This window comes from Dermochelys coriacea, chromosome 1 (assembly GCF_009764565.3).
Source record: "Dermochelys coriacea isolate rDerCor1 chromosome 1, rDerCor1.pri.v4, whole genome shotgun sequence".
Taxonomy (NCBI): domain Eukaryota; kingdom Metazoa; phylum Chordata; order Testudines; family Dermochelyidae; genus Dermochelys; species Dermochelys coriacea.
In genome coordinates, this window is record NC_050068.2 from 26,028,348 (window position 1) to 26,050,918 (window position 22,571).

Here is a 22,571-nt window from a genome sequence, read left to right on the forward strand (position 1 = left end):
GTCCGGCTCCCTGGCTTTCCTACAAAACTATTCTTTAATGCTATAACTTAATTACAATGGATATGGGAATTATATTTGTTGCTGGGTTAGGCACAACAGTGCTTATTTGATAACTAAATGTTTATTCTCTGGTGAGTGTGAATGGGATGAACTTTCTGCACAAGTTTGGCCAAGCTCAGTCTCTTCAGGGAATCCGAGTCTGTGCAAATTGCTGCAATGGGCTGCCTCTTCCAGGCCCACCACTTCGACTCACAAGGATTTACTGCCTTTTGTTTGCCTGACTTCCAGATACCAGTAGTCTCCAAATAAGTCTTCCATCATTGATATTTGATTTTTGATGATTCCAACATGGGACGTTAGTCCTCTGAAAGTTTTTTGCACAAGGAAGGCAGTGACTTTAGTTTCTGCACTGTCCTCAGATGGATGTTTCAGCAGGGAAAAACATCTGGTCTTTTCCCAGAGCTTTGCTACCGAATTACCTCTCCTCCTCCATTTTGTCTGACAGGAAAGAGCTACCAGAGAGATTAGATGTACTGCTTAACCTTCTGAGAGAGACTGAAATTTTGCTGGGTTAGTCACTGGTAAATTGTGGGAGGCTTTTAGGAAAAAAGCCATCATGTAATTTTAGAATACAGGAGTCAACAGTGGGAACTCAGCTCAAAGATCTTCCACTCACATCACTGAAAGATTCCTTAAGATGTTTTTTAAGAGGATAAAGTTGAGTTGCTATGCACTCCAGGTTCCATTCCTCACAAAGAGCTGGGGTGAAGTACCCTACTTGTTTGCCAAAGTCAGATGCAGCTGTAAGCAAGAATGGCAAGCTACTATAAAAGAATAATAAATACAGTGTATGGTGATGATAAAAAACAGACACTCTCTAACTGAACCAAACTGCAAAAGGTTTAACAGATCTTAATGTGGATAAATGTCATTGTGCCCAGGAAAGTGATGTGACTTATCAAAGGTCACAGAGGAGCTTGAAGCAATCAAACAGGGAGCTGGAAGAAACCATGATGAGAAATACAACCTAGATCTCATATTTGAATTGAAAAAGTTGAATATGTATTCTCCTTGCTACCAACCACAGCACAATGGAACTTCTTATTGATAAATCGCAACTGCTCTATTAATACATTTGATTACTTAGTCTACAATCTTCTTAAAAAACTAGAATTACGTTCTAAAGTTAAAAATGTGTTTGATCTAAACTTTTTTTTAATTTCTTTGAAAAAACACAAGATCATGGCAATCAGTTGAATGCAGATAAATACACTCAGTTCGAGTGCAGAAGCATTCAAATATTTTTATTTTTATTTTCTAATTGAATTACAGCATCCACTGTGCCATTTTATGTTCCATTATACTATCATGTTACTCTATGTGTTTAAACATTAATGATCATACTCTGCAATACCCATGTTTCACCATGAAAACAAAGAATGAAGTAAGAAAATAACTTTGGCAGATTACAGGGCTATTAACAGAGAAAGTGTGAGTCTTACTATTTAGCTACCAAGTACACTTGTTACTCAGTGGCTCATTGATCTTTAATCATGTCACATTTTATGAACAGATGAAAGAACTTACTACATGTACGTTGATACTACATGATATGTTCAAACATCACCAACCTCACTTTAAACACTACAACTTGTGTTTAAGCTTTGAATTTAAAGGAATATAAAGATACACAAACTGAAAAAGAAATAGAAGATAGTGATACAGTCAAAGAAAGATACAGATCCATATACTTGGGCCTTGATTCAATATGGCACTGAACTATGTGCGTCACTGATTTTAGTGAGAATACTGCTGAATCAGGACTTTAATTACCACTACTACATCCAACTTTCAACCATGCTCATTTATGGTTCCTACCGGGCTCTGTCCGGTTTGAGCTGCCTCCATAATTGCAGCTATTGTATAAACAGTAAGGATGTGTAATATAAAAAAAAAATCTTATTTATCTGCCTGCTCTTGTGTTGTTGCTGCTGACCATCATAGGTCACATTTCATCTTTATTTCTCTTCTAAGCTTTTCTGGATCCAAACACTGTACTTAGCAGGAGCATGGGTTCCCAGTCACAGTTACTGCCATCAGAGTGAGATGCTTTCCTTGACAGATGGCACCAAATAGAGTACATGGACCATGACCTCATCTCATCTAGAACCAGGTTCTGGAAGGCATTGAGCATTCTCCAGTTACACTGACATCAGTGAGAATAAAGGGCACTAAACACGATGCAGGACTGGTCTGTATATAACAAGTAAATAACCATTTATTAGAAATCGAAATCTACTATACTGGGACTTTGTCTTAATGACAAATTTTGGAACTGACCTTTATCAATGAACTAAGGCTGCTCAAAATAGATCCAGGGAATGGCCCATGTTGCAATGGACGGAGAAGGAAAACAGGAGAACATGAAGTAGTGCTATATTTCTAACATTGTATTCTACTGTTGGTCACTTATTTCTCCAGTGGTTGAATAGTTTTTCATTATCAGCTTGATTCCAGTCACTGTATAGTCCCTGTTGCAATGACTGCATGGAGCCTAACATTCTAACTGAAGGCAACAGTGATAAGGCATTTTCCACTTTTTCTAGTCTCTTAACTTGATTACATTTTGGTTTTTGAAGAATTGCGTTGAACAGCCTTTTTTGCTGGTGCCAGAAATTAAGTCACTTTTCTTAAATCCTTTTTAGTGATTTTCTTTAAAGATATTAAATTTTAAACTAGATATCTGAATGGCATTTTGAAATGGAAAAAAAAAGCACACATCTGACTCACTTTAATTGAACTGTAGCACTGTATGCTGTCTGCACCAGACCATATTCTCTTGAAGGGATGTTGAAAAGGCAATGCTAAACTAATTCAGTATCTCATATTGATGGCTTTCATGCTGCTGTGTGCTAGTTCAGCCAAGTGTTTCTGTGAATACAGATAGCTTTCATAAATCTAATCCAATGGTTCCCAAACTTTTCAGTCCTGCAACCCCTCTATCACATATATAATTACTGCATGACCCACTGGTGTGATAAATTACTCTAAAAGGAGAGTCCATGTGGAGCAGGGCTTTCCCCCCACGGGTTAGGGAGGGTGTCGGAGGAGAGAAAGTCAGGTATTATATACTGGGACTTTCCCTTGCTTTTCTTTCATTGTTTACTTTTGTTACTCTGCCTCCTCTGTGGTTTCTCTCACCCGCTTTACATGGCCCTTTCCTGCCCCAGGCACAACACAGAGGAGATGAGATACTTTAAATTAATCCACAGTAGTTACTCTCTAGGCTGGGTTGTCTTCCTTATGTTGTTTTTTTCCTCTTGCCATTCTGCAAAAATAACTCATCCCACTTCCTGCTTCACCAGCCTGGAGGTTTTTGGCCCATACTGTTTTCTTCCTGGAATTTAAAAGCTCGGTTCATTGATTACATACTTCTCTTTTCTGATTATATATGCCTCTTAAATTACAAAACTTAAAAATATGACCAACTTGCTCAGATCCTCCCTAAAGAACCAAACGGCAACCCAAAAAATGCCTGAAATTCCTTAGTTGAGAACCACAATCTAGCCTTTGTAATAGCTCAAGTAGTCAGATATGGTCACTTATGCTACACATTTTCTCCTATATTTCAAATAGTATATAATTGTTGGAATCACTACCAAAAAACTATGTTGTATCACCTGCCTGGAGTATTTCAGTACAATCAGACTGTGATGAAGCTTAGAAACTTCACACCAGCATGGAAAAACTTATAGAGAACCTATCGCTCAGTTAGCCCTGCCTCCCTATACCTGCAGCCAATGACAGGCTTGGAGGCAGAAGAAAAGCAGAGAACCTGACTCAGTTCAGGGCTGACTGGTGAAGAGGCAGGAGTTAGCTGCCTCCCTGCCTGAGGGGAGTGTCACTAGCCAGGGCAGCCACTGGGGAAGAAGCACTGTGTTCCTGACCGATGGACACTGCTGACAAGACCAAGAAGTGCCCAGCATCTGAGTGAACTGGGTGATTGAACTATAGAGATGTTGTGGGGTTAGGTCCCACCAAACTTACAGCTGCCTGCCCAGAAGAAGCTGAGTGCACGGCAAGAAGCTGCTCAAGGTCCAGAAGAGGGCACTATTTGAGTCGAGTCCTACAAACTGTTAAAGGACATGCCCCAAACTTAAAGGACAGCAGTAGGAAGTGGCCCAGGGCAATGAACTTAGACTCTCTGCCGGGACGTCCCTGTTTGGAGGTTGTTTGCACAGGGCCCTGGGTGAGGACCCAGTGGAATGAAGATCCGGGTCTGCCTACCACATCACCTTAAGGACTGAGGCACCTCAGCCAGGGAAACAAGGGGCTGGAAGTCAAGCATGCCAACCACTAGGTCGCCCAGCCTTCCATGCACTCTGTTATACAGACTTAGCACCAAGCTGCAAGGTACTGTCCAATTCCAATTTAAAATCTCCACTGCACTTTTTATATGATTTGACTTAAGAAATACAAACACAAGCAGATTCCAGATAATCAGATAAGGAATGATTTAGCTTCTGTAAGCAGTAAGAATTAAGCCTAGATTCTTCAAAACCTTTTTTTTTTAAATGTTTAAATTCTTACATTTTGTTTTTCCTCTTCAGAAAACTGCATTGAAGTATCCTGATAAGAATGTGGTAACTGTCCCTCCCTTCTCTTTTTAATTATCAGTTTCAATTAAGAGCCAGACTTAGCAGTTGCTTTGTTTCTGTTTCAGATACAAATTGATCACCAATTTTCCCAAATACAAATAAAGCACAGTTAGAGAAACAGAAAACATTTATTTGCTATAATTTATCAATGTTTCCCTTTCTCACAAAAGACATCTACAGTCAAGTGCTCCTGTTACAAAATAAGTCTCTTACAGTGAGGCAAAACGTAAAATAATAGAGTATGATAGGAAAAATAGCACTGAATTTTAGGTGCACAACTATCCACTCTATTACTAAATTACAGAGATAGAGGAGCAGATCCTCAGCTAGAGTAAACCTACATAGCTTACCTCTTGCCCATGGATTTTAGCCTATTTACACCCCAGTGACTTCCCCTTTGACCACATTCAGTGAACCTTATTCAAAAGAAGCCACATGCCACTTAAGTGTCCACCTGACTCTTTGCTTTATCTCTGTCCACCTACAGGGGGAAATGGAAAGATAATCCAGTGTGCATATACAGAAAAACTGGGGATAAAGACCCACCATTTATTTGGAGAATATGGGCCTCCATATTTTGGCCAAGAATTGAATGGTTATGTAATCTTTTCTCTACTGTCTCAGTCTTAGAGGTGGTCCTTCCAAAAATACAGTGAGTTACCCTGACTGTGCCAGATGCTTTTCCCACAGCAACAGAGAAAACCAGTATCAAGCATCCCTCTCTTCCAGCTGACGCAAGAGAGTGCACACAACTTGGAAGTTAGTAGTTCAAAAGTCCTTTTCTTGTAAAGCATTCTGACCCCAGTGTGATTACAGCACAAGTGAGACAGTGATGAACACACAAAGGGCAACATATTACTTCATGATGTAATATTCTCATGTCCTTAAAATGTCTCTTCCTTGATAACTTTTCCCCTCAGAGTCTTCAAATCCCTTTCAGAGTGATTGTTAAGAGTGAATGTTTGATTTTTAACCACTCTATCCAAGCAATATTAATGAGCTGTTTCTTTCAAAGAATTTCTCCATACCTGGGGGTGCTCCTGACAGTATCCAGCAGGGCCATTATGGGATGGATAATTAACACTCTTTGGATCCAATAACCGTGCATATGTTCTGAATGTCTCCCCTTGGTTTTGGGACACCATTTTTCAATGAACATTCAAAGAGATTCTTTAGTGTGAAAGTGCTTTCTGCTAGGCAAAATACAATTCTAATAGTACATGTTATTTTGACCTTTACAGTAAAATCATCTAAAGTACACTTTGAAACAAAACTGTAGTTCAACTATGCTTACTCCAGAGAAAGAGTAAAGAAACTAAAGAAACTAAATTCTGACACATACAGCAGATTTAATTTACAAGGCTAGTATTTTAGTTAAAGATTTAAAATACAAAACTAGAATTCTACCAGTTCATAAATACTCTGCGTTAATACTGCTCCGTCAATAAAGAGATGATTTATATGGAAAAACAATTTCTATTTTAAATGGGAGCTTGTTAAAGTGCTTTGAATCCCAGAACAGCTAAGAAACTTAATAACTAAAACCCTGATCTTGCAAACTATGCAAACAGGACTACTCATATTTGTAAAGTTACTAATGTGAGTAAGGGTTTGCAGGTTTGAGGCTTAACATAATAATACTGACCTGCAACAAAAATAAGATTAATTGTTCCAACATAATTGTACCTGGTTCTGTCGCATTACTATAATTTTCAAATTTTTGGCATATCTGAACAGCATTGTTTAAGATTATTTTTACTGGCTTTTAGTTTATTTGAGACATACAGACAGCTAGTGCAGTATTTACTGAACATTATTGTCCTGGTGAAATATGTGTATCAACATTGTATGTAAAGTTATAAATTTAAACTGTATAACATTGCTGTAACATGTTCCAGAATTCGAAAAGCAGACCCAAACCAGTTTTTCAGTGACAAGGACACGTGTCTGGGAGTGCCAGTGTATCAACAAAGTCAAGAGGGCTATCACTTACTTAAGCTTTCTCGAGCAATGGGAAGATGTGAATGAGAAATTTACATTTAATTACAGGGCCAGTTCATACCTCATGTCCACAAGAGACTACTTGTCACCTTCACCCCAGTAGGAGGGAATCCTGAAAGAGGGGAGGGTGGTATAAGAATAAGAGACAGTGGTCTCGAATTTATGTCTCTCCTCCGTTTCTGCTCATGATATCGTCGACTCTCAAAGAACTGAACTAAGGAGGCCCAGGCTGAAAGGAGACCCAGCCTGTGAAATTTACTGCAGTGTATGGTGAAGCAAAACCTTTTGTTTTTAAATTCACTTAGCTTGTTAAGTTAGGTATTAGCTTGCGTTTTACTCTTTTATTTTCTTCTGTAACCAATCCTGATTTTTATGCATCGTCACTTGTAATCACTTAAAATCTGACAGGTTTCAGAGTAGCAGCCGTGTTAGTCTGTATTCACAAAAAGAAAAGGAGTACTTGTGGCACCTTAGAGACTAACTAATAAATTTGTTAGTCTCTAAGGTGGCACAAGTACTCCTTTTCTTTTCACTTAAAATCTGTCTCTCTGTACTTAATAAACTTATCTTATTATTTTATCTTAACCAGTGTGTTTGGATTAAAGTGTGTGGGAAACTCCATTTGAGGTAGCAAGGCTGGTGCATATACCGTTTTCCTTTAATAAAAGATGGACTTTCTATGAGCTTGTACTGTTCAGAAGGGTACTGAGCAGCACTATATGCATATTTCTGGGAGAACAAGGCTAAGACTAAGAATTCGCGGGTGTCACCCTGTATGTAATTCATGAGCAACTGGCCAGAGTGCTCATGTATTTAGCTGGGAGTGAATTGGCACACTAAAGGCTGTGTGAGCAGGCCAGGAGTGGAAGTTCTGACAGTGTAAAAGGTACCCCTGAGAGGCTAGAGAATTAAGGAGACCAGTTGTTCAACAGTCCAGATTGTACCCTGGGGAATGTCACAATTTGCATCTTTAAATTTACAATAATCTAATAGTAAATATTAAACAAACAAAATGTGCCTTTTGCCTAGCGGCTACACCAAGAGATGGGAGGGGGTCACATAATCTGGATTCTGTTGCCATCTCTGACACTCGCTATGGGGTCTTGGACAAGTCACTTCATCTTTCTTACATCAGTGAAATGGGGAAAAATACATATTACAAACCTCTAGCATGAGATGAGGGTTAATTAAGAACCATGAGATCTTCAGAGAGGCAATATTACCTTTGGGAATATGGTATGGAAGCATCCTCACAAGTCCAACAGTTTGGGGTTGGAATTCGATGTAACTTTGATAACTGGATTGAAGTCGGAGAAAGAATTAAAGTCCATCTATGTAGGTGTTGGTAATGACTTGGGAGTTTATACAGAGCAGTACGTGCAGGGTGTACATAAGGAAAACTGAAAAGGAGTACTTGTGGCACCTTAGAGACTAACAAATGTATTTGAGCATAAGCTTTCCTGAGCTACAGCTCACTTCATCGGATGCATTCAGTGGAAAATACAGTGGGGAGATTTATATACATAGAGAACATGAAACAATGGGTGTTACCATACACACTGTAATGAGAGTGATCACTTAAGCTGAGCTATTACCAGCAGGAGTGCGGGGGAGGGAACCTTTTGTAGTGATAATCAAGGTGGGCCCACCCGCTCTCCTGCTTGTTTCATGTTCTCTGTGTATCTAAATCTCCCCACTGTATTTTCCACTGAATGCATCCGATGAAGTGAGCTGTAGCTCATGAAAGCTTATGCTCAAATAAATTTGTTAAGTCTCTAAGGTGCCACAAATACTCCTTTTCTTTTTGCGAATACAGGCTAACACGGCTGCTACTCTGAAACCTGTTATAAGGAAAACTGAATTTGATAAAGAATTATCAACAACCTAGCATGAGTTTTCACTACACTTCCGAGGAAGATGAATATAGCAGGCAAGGAATGTTGTACAGCCAATAACTCAAATAGTGCATCAGCTACATAAAGCAATGCATTGTGCTCCCACCCATTTACCTATAGTTGTTGGTTTTGCAGAAGCTTGACAGTGTAAGAAAGGAGAAGATGGCCCTGTCAGATAATGCTTCTTTTTGTGCTTAGATAGTGTTCAAAACGTGTCCATTAATGATATGGTATCCGTTGGCTCTGGAGGTTGACATGGGAGCCTGAATTTGAAGATATGTCCTCCTGAGAATTCCCACCTCTTTTATTTTGCACATCTTGTCAAATGCCTTCAGAGAACTGAAAGACACTAATGCAGTAGATGTACACTGATCCAGAGATGCCCCAACTGTACATTAAGATGATGTCATGTTACCTGTTAAATGTCTATCCCTGACAAATCCAGTCTGGTCTTAAAAACACCAAAACAGAGCGTTAAGCTAGCAGGTTTGGGGTTTTTTTGTTTTTAAAACAGATAATGCTAAGATGCTAAAAGAGTTTTTGACAATGAGTGGCTTTTATCTCAAAGCCACAGTTCTAACAAGCTCCTCTGCATCTGTCTCAAAATCCAAACCAGTGACATTTTAAAATGATAATTCACTTTTTTTCCTCTTCTAAATCCTGGAATTTGTTAGCTGCTGCCTAATATGATTCCAAAGCCTCTATCTCTTTGTATACAAAATACCACTCCATCCTTTATTGCAAAACAGTGATATCCAAGTTCAAAAGCAACCTTAACAGACTTCTGGAAGAAACAGGTTAAACAAAAATGAGGAGCCTTATTTTTCTACTCTGAAATTAATGTTTGAAAGTAACATAGCATTTTCTGTTCACTAAGCTAACCAGTGTACAATACCCAACAAGAAAATAATACTGAATTGCATAATTTGTATTTAAAGGGACAGAAAAGCATGTTATTTTGTCTAAACAATATGAAGCAATTTCTTCCTTTTTGTTGCAATTTTCAATTACAGTATCACCTTCACTTTTAGGTGGGGAGGGTGTCTTAAATGACAAATACTAGAGGAGCTTCTCAGTCATATGTGGTGAATATTTTCCTGATTATAATACACATGAACAAAATTATTAAATATTCTATTCATACTCTGGGTATTGCTAAGTTATATCTGTACTACAATACAACACATTCCAAAGGCCCAGCTTTGGCATAGTTCCAGGCATAGTTCCAGACATAACGACATAGTGCTTTATCCTCAGTTTTAAGTCCCATCTGCACTACAAGTTCGAGGGAGCCATGTTGCAATCAAGTCTAATGAATCTTGTATTTTCACATAAGCCCTTTCTTCCTTTGAGAAAAAAAGAGGATTCTGAACATGATGCTGCTGAACAAAGGTTAGTTAATTTTGCTTAGTAGCAGTATGGACAGGACATCAGATCTACTGCAAACCAGGCATTAGCCTAGGAAATATCATGTATCAACTAATAAAGAAAGTGTCTGCAGAATGCCTACTTCCAAGAGGAGAGGTAAACACAGATTTTGTTTGACTGCATGTTCCAGTAGCACAAGTGCATTTATATGAATGTGCAATAATTCAAACGTAAATTCTGCAGTTATTTGAATTGAATGTTAAACACAAACATCCATGTTACATTTGTAATCATCCAGAAAAACATGTTTATTTGAATGTAATCCAATAACAGCAAATACTGAAAATACAAAACAGCAAATACTGAAAATACAAAACACAGTGGTGAAGCACTGGAATTCATAGATTCATAGATATTAAGGTCAAAAGGGATCATTATGATCGTCTAGTCTGACCTCCTGCACAATGCAGGCCACAGAACCTCACCCACCCATTCCTGCAATAAACCTCTCACCTATGTCTGAGCTATTGAAGTCCTCATGGTTTAAAGACTTCAAGGTGCAGAGAATCCTCCAGCAAGTGACCCGTGCCCCATGCTGCAGAGGAAGGTGAAAAAACGCCAGGGCCTCTTCCAATCTGCCCCGGAGGAAAATTCCTTCCCGACCCCCAATATGGCGAGCAGCTGAACCCTGAGCATGTGGCCAAGATTCACCAGCCAAAGACCCAGGAAAGAATTCTCTGTAGTAACTCAGATAATTCTCAAAAAGAAAAGGAATACTTGTGGCACCTTAGAGACTAACAAATTTATTTGAGCATAAGCTTTCGTGAGCTACAGCTCACTTCATCGGATGCACTCAGACATAATTCTCTGTAGTAACTCAGAATGGGTTACCTAGAGAGGTGATGGAATCTCCATCCTTAGAAGTTTTTAAGGCCCGGCTTGACAAAGCCCTGGCTGGGATGATTTAGTTGGGGTTAGTCCTGCATTGAGCAGGGGGTTTGACTAGATGACCTCCTGAGGTCTGTTCCAACCCTAATATTCTATGAAAATGAACATGCATCGGTCGACACTGCTTTGGACCTGTCATCAGCATGGACACATGTCCTCTGGAATGGTGGCTGAAACATAAAGGGACATACGAATCTTTAGCACATCTGGCACATAAATATCTTGCGACACTGGCTTTAATAGTGCCATACAAATGCCTGTTCTCACTTTCAGATAACATTGTAAACAAGAAGTGGGCAGCATTATCTCCTGCAAATATAAACAAACTTGTTTGGCTGAGCAATTTGCTGTACCAGAATTAGGAATGAGTGGACTTTCTAGGCTCTAAAGTTTTACAATGTTTTATTTTTGAATGCAGGGGTTTTTTGTACATAATTCTACATTTTTAAGTTCAACTTTCATGATAAAGAGATTGCACTACAGTACTTGTATTACATGAATTGAAAAATACTATTTCTTTTGGTTTTTACAATGCAAATATCTGTAATAAAAAATAAAGTGAACACTGTACACTTGGTATTCTGTGTAATTGAAATCAAAATATTTGAAAATGTAGAAAACATCCCAAAATATTTAAATAAATGGTTTTCTATTATTGTTTAACAGCGCAATTAATCCTGATTACTTTTTTTAATCGCTTGACAGCCCTACTGGTCTCTGGTGCATATTTTTTCATGGGGATAAACAATGTACCTGGGTAAAGTGTGCTGGGAAACCTGGTGTCACAGGATGGATCACTTCCCAGACACCTCCTCATGGCCTGGGTTGTTTCTGTGGCACCTGCCTCAGTTTCCTTTATTGGACTCCTTAAAAATTCCACACAGTCTTTTCTCTTCCCATGCCACCCTGGTTTATCATCATAGAAGTGAAGGGCTGGAAGGCACTTTGAGGAGCCATTCATTTTAGCCAAGTAAAGCTAAACCATCTTGACAGATGTTTGTTCAACTTGTTTTTAAAAAGTGTCCAATGATGGGGACTCCACAACCTCTCTTGGAAGCCTATTCCAGTGCTTAACTACCCTTGTAGTTAGAAAATTTTTCCTAATATCTGACATAAATTGCCCTTGCTGCAGATTAAGCCCATTACATTTTGTCCTACCTTCAGTGGACCTGGAGAACAATTGATCACCATCCTCTTTACAGCAGCCCTTAACGTATTGGAAGACAGTATCAGTCCCCCCTCAATCTTCTTTTCACAAGACTAAGAATGCTTAGTTTTTTTAAGCATAATTTGTTCCAATCAAAACAAAGTCCTTAGAGTCCAAATTTCCTCCTTCCCAGCCCTACCTGGCTGGAGTCGTCTTCTCCCCTGGAGTATGCTTTCTGCTCCAGCTCTCTATCTGTCTCTCCCAAAGCTTCCCAAGCTTCTCTCCTTACCAAACCAGGCTGAGAGAGTCAGTGGGTAGCCCTTCCCCTGCTGATGTCTCCCTCTTTATCAGGCCCAGGTGCCTTCCCTTAAGCCCAATTAAGTAGTAGGTGATCAGGCACAAATGCACTGAACCTCGTTCCCTCTTAAAGGGGTCAGTCACCTTGTGACACCTGGTTACTGAAGAAAAGAAAAAACTGTTTCACAGTGACTATTTTATGCCACCTGTCCCAATTTTTCCTCAAGATCATCCTGATTTTTATGTCTTGAAAACCTAACTTACAAGTTAGTAGGAGCCCAAAGTAACTTTCATCACCAATGAATGATCACCATTAGATCACTAGATCACAAAGTTCTTATGTTCCTCACTTGTCAAAGCAACATGATGAAGAAATTAAACTGTCAGTTTGATTTAACAGTAACATATGCAGAGATCAAAAGCCCTTTTAGAGGCAGATGAACATGCACATAACTTTAATATTGGGAAATGAGTCCACTAACGTCCATAGTATCTGAAATATTCAGATGTAACAACCCCAAACAGCCCAAAATAGAGGTAATGAAATAGGGAGATGTTAATCTTTTTGGCATTATTGGTGTATTCAGCACACAAATAAATCTTTCTTCTTTCCCACTTTATTGCTCATCTTCTGCTGAATCCTAATTTGCATGCATAGGAATTAAGGACTGATCATGCAGTCACCCTGCTGTCAGCTGTTCCTGTCAATATACATGGGTCATTAATAACCAGCTGCCAAGATATTCAAAATTTGCAGTACATCAAAATCCAGAAGGTAACCTATGCCAGACAATAGGGATCCCAGTCCCGAATCTGATTTAAATAGAAAGCAAGCAAACAAAGAAAATGTAGTCCTGGAGTGCAGCACATCTTGCTATTAACACAAACAATGATTAGCTTGTGGCCCAAACTGCCATAAATCTGCACTGAACTTCTTTCTCCAGACTGTTTTAGCTCAAGATGCAGTCAAGTTAGCCAGCTGCCACCACATTCACACAATAAAACTGTTCAAATTAGCAAATAAACAAAATTTCAACAGATTTTGTATGAGTTATATTAACAACCTATTTCACCAAACTATCTTGAAACATCAGTTTGCACAAAACGGGGACAGCAGCATACTTCAAAAGAAAGTTAGTAAAAGGGAATGAGTAAAAACAGCATCCATTCAGAACCCTATAAGTGCACCACCTGCTCCAATCCCTTCATGAACATTCAGGATCACAAACCTATCCACAAATTTCTTGTTTAAAGAGCAGAAATAGAATGGGCACGTGCTACACAACTGATGGGAAAATTCAAATGGAAGCCTTATTGGAAGCTTTGAGAACTTCTCATGTAAATCCATGGAACTGAGACAGATGGAAATATTGCTTCAAAATCATTATTCAAGATTGGCCAGTTACCTGTTTAAATTTGAAAATAGCTCTCTGTATTAAGTGAATACTTAACAGCAAATTTCCAAAATGCAAAACATTTCTTGGAATAAGTCATAGAGTCATACATATTGTGACAAAGCTTTGTCCTTACCTCTGTGGATCCCGCGTTTCCTGGCGGATTTCGCTAGCCTCGGAGGCTCACTGTGACCTTCCAGTAACCTTTCTTTCTCTAGAGACAAGGGTCACAGTCTACTGAGCCATTTTTATCATAAGCCAGCGAGGGAGGTGAGGAGAAGTTATCCTTCCTTGTACAGTCTCTGTTGTCTCCCAGACTCAGTGATTGAACAGGGGGCAAAGATGTGGGGAGGGGGGGAACCCAGGCCCACCCTCTACTCCGGGCTCCAGCCCAGGGACCCTAATAGTATCAGCTATGGTAGCTGACCTTTTAGAAACATGACATGTACAATTCCCTGGGCAACTTCCCCCACAGCAGCCCTCACTTCCTCAAGCTCCTCTTCACCCTTACCTCAGGGCCTCCTTCCTTTGCCTGATATGGTGTACTACTCAGCCTCTCCAACAGCACAACTTCCTCCCACAGCTCCTGACATGCACACCCACCTGACTAACTGGGAGGCTTTTAACTAGCTTCAGCCAGCCCCTAATTGGCTTCAGGTGTCCCAATCAACCTAGCCTTCTACCTGCCTTCTGGAAAGTTCTTAATTGGCCCCAGGTGTCTTAATTGACCTGGAGCAGCTTCCATTTCACTTAACCTGGTACCAGGGATTTGTTTAGCCTGGAGCTAATATATCTACCTCCCACTACTTTTCTATAGCCATATGGCCTTGCCCCATCACATATCCCCCCGCTCTGCTCAACACCATAGAGTTGGGCAACTTGGGACACCAGGCAGCATGCTCGTGATAGACCATCAGCGTTGCCATGGTGGCATCCAGCCCTGTGCCGTATGTGGAACTGGAATGGTTGGAGAGATAAGAACCACCTGGTGACCCTTGCATTCTTTTCCTTATTCCGCAGCATCCATTGGAAGGGTGCATGGTCCGTCACAAGAGTAAATCGCCGGCCTAAGAGGTAATAACGCAGTGTCTCCATAGTCCATTTGACAGCTAGGCATTCTCTCTTGACTACTGCATATTTCTGTTCTCTCGGGAGAAGCCTTCTGCTTAGGTAGAGGATCGGGTGTTCTTCTTCTTCCACCATTTGCGACAGAACTGCTCCCAACCCCACCTCGGAAGCGTCTGTTTGTAAAATAAATTCCCTGTTAAAGTTTGGGGCTATGAGTACGGGGTCATTAGAGAGGGCCATCCGAAGGTCTGTAAATGCCCCTTCTGCTGCGTCGGTCCACTTTACCATGTCTGGACCTCGGGCCTTCACCAGGTCCGTTAGGGGACTTGCTCTAGTGGCAAAGTGGGGAATAAACCGTCGGTAGTAGCCTACCATGCCTAGGAACGCACGGACCTGCTTCTTTCGGGTCGGCCAAGACCAGTTTTGAATTGCCTCTAGCTTATTCATTTGGGGCTTCACTATGCCCCTTCCCACAATATATCCCAGGTACCTAGCCTCTGCTAGCCCTATGGCGCATTTAGCGGGATTAGTAGTGAGGCCAGCCCGCCTTAAGGTGTGCAGTACTGCCTCAACTTTCTCCAAGTGGGTTCCCCAGTCTGGCATATGGATGATGACATCATCTAGGTATGCAGCTGCATAACTAGTATGGGGGCGCAGCAACTTATCCATGAGGCGCTGGAATGTGGCTGGGGCGCCATGTAGCCCAAAAGGGAGGACGGTGTACTGGAATAGCCCATCCGGGGTGGAGAATGCTGTCTTTTCTTTAGCTTCTTTGGTCAGAGGAATCTGCCAGTTCCCTTTTGTCAAATCCAGTGTAGTCAAGAATCGGGCACTACCCAGTCAGTCAACCAGTTCATTGATGCGTGGTATGGGATATGCATCAAACTGGGATATTTCATTCAGTCGGCGAAAGTCATTACAGAATCTCATGGTACCGTCAGGTTTAGGCACTAGAACAATTGAACTGGACCACTGACTGTAAGATTCTTCAATAACCCCTAATTCTAACATTTTCTTTACTTCGGCCTTGATTTCCTCTCTTTTGGCTGCTGGGATTCAGTAGGGTCTCAATGTTACCTTGGCTCTGGGGATCGTGCAGATATGGTGATAGGTCTCAGTCGTCCACCCTGGTTTTGTAGAGAACACATCTCTGTTGCGATTAATCATGTCGGCTGCCTCGATCTTTTGGATCGGTGTCAAGTCAGATGATATCCTCACTTGCTCGTGTAAGTTATCCTCCTGGGGAAGGGTCTCCTGCATGACTAACCATGCCTCTCGATCGTGCCAAGGTTTTAGAAGATTGATGTGGTAAATTTGCTCCGATTTCCAGCGGCCTGGCTGCCGCACCTTATAGTTCACCTCTCCCACGGCTTCGATTATTTCTTAGAGTCCCTGCCACTGGGCCAACAGTTTACTTTCTGCTGTGGGCACTAGTACCATCACCCGATCCCCTGGTTGGAACCATCGAAGCTTCGCTTGGTGGTTATAACGGGTTCGTTGGGTCTCCTGTGCTCTCTACAAGTGTTCCCGTAAATGGGCGTAACTCGGGCTATCCAATCTCTCATCTGCAGTACATGCTCAACTATGTTCCTTCCGGGATTTGGCTCCTCTTCCCAGGTTTCTCTGGCTATATCCAATATACCCCGAGGGTGGCGCCCATATAGTAGTTCGAATGGAGAGAAACACGTGGAGGCTTATGGAACCTCCCAGATGGCGAACATGAGGTAAGGCAATAGGGTATCCCAATCTTTCCCATCTCGGCTCACCACTTTCCTGATCATGGCCTTGAGGGTCCTATTGAACCTTTCAACCAGGCCATCTGTTTGCAGGTGGTATACAGAGGTCCATAGGGCTTGTACATGGAGCAATGAACAGAGATCTTTCATCAATTTGGACATGAAAGGTGTCCCTTGATCAGTCAATATCTCCTTGGGTAGCCCAACCCAGGCAAAGATCTGTACTAGCTCCTTAGCTATTGTCTTGGAAGCTGTCTTGCGCAGGGGAACAGCTTCCAGGTATCAGGTTGCATAGTCCAGTACAACAAACACATGTTGGTGCCCCGAGCTGTCTTCTCTAGGGGCCCTACCAGATCCATGGTTATCCGTTCGAAAGGAAACTCTATAATTGGAAGAGGTATCAAAGGATCCCGCAAGTGCGGGCGAGGGCTATGTAACTGACACTCCGGACAAGAGGTGCAGTATCGCTGGACATCTTCATGTACTCCTGGCCAGAAGAGCCTCCGCAGGATCTGTGCCTGGGTTCATAGATTCATAGGTTCATAGATACTAAGGTCAGAAGGGACTATTCTGATCATCTAGTCCGACCTCCTGCACAGCGCAGGCCACAGAATCTCACCTACCCACTCCTATGAAAATCCTCACCTATGTCTGAGCTATAAAAGTCCTTAAATCATGGTTTAAAGACTTCAAGGAGCAGAGAAGCCTCCCTCAAGTCACCCATGCTACAGAGGAAGGCGAAAAACCTCCAGGGCCTCTCCAATCTGCCCTGGAGGAAAATTCCTTCCCGACCCCAAATATGGCGATCAGCTAAACTCTGAGCATATGGGCAAGACTCACCAGCCAGATACTACAGAAAATTCTTTCCTGGGTAACTTAGATCCCATCCATCTAATATCCCATCTCAGGGGATTTGGCCTATTTACCCAGAATATTTAAAGATCAATTACTTACCAAAATCCCATTATCCCATCATACCATCTCCTCCATAAACTTATCAAGTAGAATCTTAAAACCAGATAGATCTTTTGCCCCCGTTGCTTCCCTTGGAAGGTTATTCCAAAACTTCACTCCTCTGATGGTTAAAAACCTTCGTCTGATTTCAAGTCTAAACTTCCTGGTGGCCAGTTTATACCCATTTGTTCTAGTGTCCACATTGGTGCTGAGCTTAAATAATTCCTCTCCCTATCCTGTATTTTTCCCACAGTTCCTGACATGCACTCCCACTTGACTAACTGGGAGGCTTTTAACTAAGTTCAGCCAGCCCCTGATTGGCTTCAGGTGTCCCAATCAACATAGCATTCTCCCTGCCTTCTGGAAAGTTCTTAATTGGCCCCAGGTGTCTTAATTGACTTGGAGCAGCTGCCATTTCACTTAACCTGGTACCAGGGATTTGTTTAGTCTGGAGCTAATATATCTATCTCCCACTACTTTTCTATAGCCATATGGCCTTGCCTCGTCATAATACATAAAGAAAGAGGTATTGGAAAGGCATTAAAGATTGTAAACAGTATATTAACCCACTTGAGAGTTTCCATTGGCAATTTAACAATCAATAAAGCATTCCTGTTCTATGAGAGTTATTACAGAAAGAAGTGTTATTCAGGTTCATGAAAGGTGCTAAACTGACAGGAATGAAGAATGAAATTTTCTATTTATCCAACGATCAAATAAAGCACAAGCAGTCATAGTGCAAATTACCCACACATTGCTAGATTACTCATTTCATAGGGGATATCCAAAAATCATTGAATGTTTACAACACTCAACCACAATACTAGTCTACGATGGACTGAATCGAAACCCTAAAGGTTGAAATCACCAAGGTTTAATCCTTCACCATTGGATTAAATTCTAGTTTTACCACTGACTTCAGTGGGAGCAAGATCAAGTCCTAAATCATAGAATCATAGAATATCAGGCTTGGAAGGGACCTCAGGAGGTCATCTAGTCCAACCCCCTGCTCAAAGCAGGACCAATCCCCAACTAAATCATCTCAGCCATGACTTTGTCAAGCCTGACCTTAAAAACTTCTAAGAAAGGAGATTCCACCACCTCCCTAGGTAACGCATTCCAGTGCTTCACCACTCTCCTAGTGAAAACGTTTTTCCTAATATCCAACCTAAACCTCCCCCACTGCAACTTGAGACCATTACTCCTTGTTCTGTCATCTGCTACCACTGAGAACAGTCTAGATCCATCCTCTTTGGAACCTCCTTTCAGGTAGTTGAAAGCAGCTATCAAATCCCCCCTCATTCTTCTCTTCTGCAAACTAAACAATCCCAGTTCCCTCAGCCTCTCCTCATAAGTCATGTGTTCCAGTCCCCTAATCATTTTTGTTGCCCTCCGCTGGACTCTTTTCAATTTTTCCACTTCCTTCTTGTAGTGTGGTGCCCAAAACTGGACACAGTACTCCAGATGAGGCCTCACCAATGTCGAATAGAGGGGAACAATCACGTCCCTCTATCTGCTAGCAATGCCCCTACTTATACAGCCCAAAATGCCTTTGGCCTTCTTGGCAACAAGGGCACACTGTTGATTCATATCCAGCTTCTCGTCCATTGTAACCCCTAGGTCCTTTTCTGCAGAACTGCTGCCAAGCCATTTGGTCCCTAGTCTGTAGCAGTACATGGGATTCTTCCATCCTAAGTGCAGGACTCTGCACTTGTCCTTGTTGAACCTCATCAGATTTCTTTTGGCCCAATCCTCTCATTTGTCTAGGGTCCTCTGTATCCTATCCCTACCCTCCAGTGTATCTACCTCTCCCCCCAGTTTAGTGTCATCAGCAAACTTGCTGAGGGTGCAATCCACACCATCCTCCAGATCATTTATGAAGATATTGAACAAAACCGGCCCCAGGACCAACCCTTGGGGCACTCCACTTGATACCGGCTGCCAACTAGACATGGAGCCACCTGTTGAGCCTGACAATCTAGCCAACTTTATATCCACCTTATAGTCCATTCATCCAGCCCATACTTCTTTAACTTGCTGGCAAGAATACTGTGGGAGACCGTGTCAAAAGCTTTGCTAAAGTCAAGGAACAACACGTCCACTGCTTTCCTCTCATCCACAGAGCCAGTGGAAATCCCATTATCAATCTCCCATTGGGTTGCCCTGAACCATACTTTTAAATTAAGTAATTTAGAGCTGTACTTTAGAACCCTTACTGCAGCAAATAGGACTTTACTCCATGAGCAGTACCACTGATTTCACTAACACTGCTCATGGAGTAAGGTATTAGTCAACATGAACATAAGTTGCAGCTTTAAATTAAAAAAATACAATAAAAAGATCATTCATATTTGAGAGAACATTTAAATAAAGCCTCTTCAGGTATGTTAGCAACAAGAAGAAGGTCAGGCGATGTGTGGGACCCTTACTGAATGGGGGAGGCAAACTAGTGACCGATGATGTGGAAAAAGCTGAAGTACTCAATGCTTTTTTTGCCTCAGCCCAAAAGTAGTTTGTTCCAGTGCTTAACTACCCTTATGGTTAGAAAGTTTTTCCTAAGATCTAACCTAAACCTCCCTTGTTGCAATTTAAGCCCATTATTTCTTGTCCTGTGCTCAGTGGTTAAGGAAAACAATTTATCACTCTCCTCTTTATAACAACCTTTTAAGTACTTGAAGACTGCTATCATGCCTCCCTTCTTCCCCCACCCCCGATCACAATCTTCTCTTCTCCAGACTAAACAAACCCAGTTGTTTCAATCTTTCCTCGGAGGTCATATTTTCTAGCCCTCGATTAATTTTTGTCGCTTTCCTCTCATATTTCCTTTCTCATATTTGTCCATAACTTTCCCACAATGTGGGGCCCAGAAATAGACACAATACTCCAGTTGAGGCCTTATCATGCTGAGTGGAGGGCAAGAATTATTCCTCATATCTTCCTTACAACATTCCTGTAATATACCCCAGAATGAGGTTTGCTTTTTTTGTGACAGTATTAAATTGTTGACTCAAATTTAGTTTGTGATCCACTATAACCGAAAGATCCTTTTCTGCAGCATCCCTTCGTAGGCACTTATTTCTCATTTTGTATTTGTGCAACTGATTATTTCTTCCTAAGTGTAGTACTTTGCATTTGTCCTTTCTGAATTTCATCCTATTTATTTCAGACCATTTCTCCAGTTTGGCAAGATCATTTTGAATTCTAATCCTGTCCTCCAAAGCACCTGCCACCCCTCCCAACTTGGTATTATCCACAAAATTTATTTGCACACTCTCTATGCCAATATCCAAATCATTTATAAAAATATTGAATAAAACTGAACCCAGTACAAATCCCTGTGGGACCCCACTCAGCATGCCCATCCAATTCAATTATGAAACATTGATAACTACTCTCTGAATACTGTTTCCAACCAGTTGTGCATCCACTTTGTAGTAGCTTTGTCTAGCCTATATTTCTCTAGTTTATGAGAAGGTCATATGAGACAGTATCAAAAACCCCACTAAACTTGAGATATATCACATCTATTGCTTCTATGCAAAAAGCTTGTTCAAGTTTTCCGAGAAGTGTATCTTTATGAAACAAGTAAACACTACCAGGGAAGACCTGCCAGAATGAAATCCAATACAAGACTTTTATAGAAATATAATACACCGGACCCTCGCTAGAACGTGGGATTTGGGATCCATGCGCGGTACCGCGTTAATGCGGGGACCACGTTATAGCGGGGACTGCGTTAAAATGAATTCCAATTAAAGTAATTACATTTGGGATCCATGACCACAACCGCATTATATGCAAATTTGCGCTATATAGACGCATGTTCTAGCAAGGGTCCAGTATATATGCTGATAGCCCATAATCAAAGAGAAGGTAGGCTAGGGTACCAATTAATTAAATAGTAAACCTGAGAGAAATCAAAATAGAAAAAAACAAAATGACGAGAAGATAGGCTAGGGTACCAAACTAATTAAATGGTAAACTTTTTTCCCCCACATGAAAAATTTGTTTGTCAGTAAACTGAAACTTTGCAAGAAACGTACCAGTTTCGACAAAACTTTCATCAGGAAAGGTTTCTCAGAGAGAGAAAGAGACTCATCCCAGAATAGTCAACAGCCTCGTGGTCAGCACTCACATGGGATGTGGGAGACCCAGTGAAAATCCCAAGTATTTGGACCTGGGTTCCATGTGAGTACCCTAACCACCAGGCTATTGGTTATTCAGAGGCGGGGAGGTGCGTGTGTGTGTGTCTCCTCACACGCCCTCCCCTTCCCCCCCAAGCCAAAAACTTCAAAAGGTCTCCGTTTCACCCCAATATAGAATGGAAAAATTGTCAAAATCCCAAAAACATTCTTTGGGACAGGAAAACCTTTTCTTACCCAGATTTAACAACACTACCTATGATTAAGGTTGCCTAACATGTTCCATTATAACCCTTCACTTTCAGCTGCTGATAATTTTGCCAGACTTTAACCATTCAGGTTGAAATCTTCCATGCTCATTCTCAGCCTCATATTGAGTTTTTTCTTATACGTTTGAGCAAAAATGATTCAGCCATGAGGTTTGGCAAACTAATTGATTTTTCCCCCTATGTTCACACACTTTTTCACTCTTTTTTGAATAGCTCTTTTCATTTATTTGAATTTATAAAAATCAAGCATCTATTGGCACTCATCCCACAAATTGGGTAGACACAACCACCACAACACTATCCATAAATATAGCCAAACCCAAACTTCAGCCCACCCCTTCCTCAATAGCCTGAGAAGAAAGAGGAAAGGTGAGGAGATGTGCAGTGTGCCCAGAAGGTTAACAAACCTGGACACTGGCAGACCAATGCTGAGGAGATAAGGGAGGAGGGTCCCAAAGCAAGGAACCTGCAGAGACTTTTCTACCAGCAACCTTTTCTTCCATAAGTTGAGAAGGCCTCCCAGCTTCAGTAACTGTGTTGATCTCCTCTGTGGCAGTAAAGCCTGGAGAGTCTCTCAGGTAAGCAGGTTTCAAACCACTTAGAGTTTGAGAGATTAAAATCGACACCTTGAATTCCACCTGGATGCTTACTGGAAGCAAATGTAAGTATCTCAGAGCACTGGGTTTAATCATGT

General features: G+C 41.2%; 1 protein-coding gene and 1 non-coding gene across 2 annotated transcripts in view; one reads left to right on the forward strand and one right to left on the reverse strand.

The window, feature by feature from the left end:
- The window catches only part of SLC36A4 (solute carrier family 36 member 4), a 260,786-nt gene that overhangs the window by 187,762 nt on the left and 50,453 nt on the right, over window positions 1–22,571 (reverse strand). The gene's annotated exons all lie outside the window — the stretch shown is intronic.
- On the forward strand, window positions 2,805–2,945 carry LOC119850229. The gene has a single exon (XR_005290767.1). It is a non-coding gene; the product is annotated as a small nucleolar RNA SNORA8 (small nucleolar RNA).